Source organism: Ailuropoda melanoleuca, chromosome X (genome assembly GCF_002007445.2).
Source record: "Ailuropoda melanoleuca isolate Jingjing chromosome X, ASM200744v2, whole genome shotgun sequence".
Classification (NCBI taxonomy): domain Eukaryota; kingdom Metazoa; phylum Chordata; class Mammalia; order Carnivora; family Ursidae; genus Ailuropoda; species Ailuropoda melanoleuca.
In genome coordinates, this window is record NC_048238.1 from 88,784,540 (window position 1) to 88,786,995 (window position 2,456).

The window sequence follows — 2,456 nt, forward strand, 5'->3', positions numbered from 1 at the left end:
CCTGTTAGTTTTCCTCAAATCACTCTATATACCAGTTTGCCCCTGCTGGTTACTTACTCCATTGATTGGTTTGGTGAGTCAGGCCTTTCAGTGTGAGCACCCTCTCTTGGGTACATGTCTTTCCCTCTGCTTAGCATCTTGGCACCTGGATTTGGTGAGAGCTTTTTTGTGACTGTAAGAAAGTGGCATGGATTGTTTCAAACCCTAAATACTCGCTATGATTCTTGCTCACTTATTCACCAAGAAATGCTTTCCCCAAGAATATGAAAGAGAATATTGGGCATGAAGCCCATGATTGCATGATCTTTTGTCAAATTGGTTTGGGGCCACTGAATTAATGCAGGAACTAAAGCCAGACACTTCCTCCAGAGCCATCAACAGTTCAAAAAGGGATGAATCTGTCCCCAAAGCAGAGCAACTGAACAGTTGCAAGAGAAAATTCCTACCCAAAAGAATGATAAAGAATGTGTCATTTTTTTGGATGATCTTTTATAGGGTGATCAAGAGGCTTTCATTTAGTGAATACATTTGCTCACTCAGTTTTGGAGAGTCGCCCTTCATTTATTCTTTCCCTTTGGAAGTACTTTCGAGTGCAAATTACTGCTATCAGAAGCCTTGAACTGAGAGGCTATTATTCTCCTTGCTCAGATTAAATTAATTTTGAACAGTTTAATGCAGCATGTCCGAGCTGCAAGTCCAAGTGGTGTCAAATCTATTTCTCTGCTTTTTTAAGCTGCACCTTCAAGGGCAGTATGATTCATGGTGAATGTGTTCTTCTAATGTCTTGCTAAGCATTATTATTTTCTTTCATTTGCAAGTCATGAGGCTACAAATGTTAACCATTCTCCTCCTAACATTGTATAAAGAATGCATGATTTAAGCCAGGCTGATTTTCCAAAAGAGAGCTTATTACATTTACTTGCTTTACAAATGAAATAAAGAAAAAATGCTCTGGATCAAAGCAAGACGCTTAAAAAGCTAATGAAACATTAGAGAGAGAACTGCTTTGAGAAGCACTGCGACATCATCACTGTTGTGTTAAAAAGAAATTATCTTGATCTAGGCCTATGTAATAAAATAAAGGGGTTTTAATGATTGGCTATATAATTCTGTTTGTGTTTTTGCAGAGTTGCAAGGAAGAAAAAAACAAAAAGGGATATAAATCTACTTATCTTCTCTCTTCCAGTTCAGGCAATCTATTGTCTCTCCAGTATTCATTCTGTCTAAAGTGTCATTGAAATCTGTAATGAAGTTTTTTCTGTGTTATTATAGAGCAAACAGGCAAAAGAGTGCCAATCGATTAATGACAGAGTAGAAGATATGCTTTAAGCAAAGTTACAGGTTTCAAAAACCTATCAACCTCATGTCTAGATAAAGTACTTAAACTGTACAGTCCAGGACAGTCTTTTCTACAGCTCTAATCACTAGTCCTGTGGATTAAGCAAATTAATGTTTTTAAAGGTTCTGGATGAAAATTGATGAAAACACTGTATTAAAATCTTCCTTTGGAATGGTGGAGGCAATGACCAAGGGTATTGTCCTTTCAAAAGCTGGATAAGCACGTCACTCTTGTAATACTACTTTTTTTAAAAGATGAAATACACTTATGTGAACTTATTTAGTAGAAATGAATAATTGTTACAGTCCAAAAGATAAACATAATAATAATATAATTTTATGACATCTATGCTAAGAACATTTGAGTCCTTTCTCTTTAGTCTATATCAAAAGACAAGAATCTGTAACTCATGAAAACTTACCTGGGATTCTGGCATCAAACTTGAAGGACACTATAATGTTGAATAACATGCAGAAAAGGACCAAAAGACCCTGCAAGAAATGGGGTGAGGGACAAAGGAGAAGGAGGACTGGAAGGGCTGCCATATGAGTCCAGACTAAGATGATTAAAATTTCATTTTTAAACACGGAGTCTGAAATCCAATCTCTAAGATAATAAGGGGGGAAACAATATATATGGATTTGTTTATTAAATGCTAGAATATCAGAGTTAATGGACCTCCTTGAAGTTGGACAATAGCATACTGAAAAGGAATAGGTTTGAATCCCAGTTTCGCCATTTCTTAGCTATATTATCTTGACGAGTTTATTTAAATAGTGCCTCTATTTTCTCATTTGCAAAATAAGAGTAATAATAATACCTAATTCATAAGTTTATTATGAGGATTAAACGATTTAATATATGTAAGGTGCTTAGAACAGTGTCTAGCACGCGGTAATCTCTATGTAAATATTAGCTATTATTATTATTTTAAAAGAAAGTGTGAATGAATGCAAAATAGTAATCCATATATGGAATGTAATTACCTACAAGGTGGTAAAGAATAAAAATATGAATAGCTCCACAAGGTTAATATTAAAGAATGAAACCTCTATAATTGATATTCAAGCCAAGAATGTTTGGGAAGTGACTTCTGATGTTGATGTCAAGGATAACC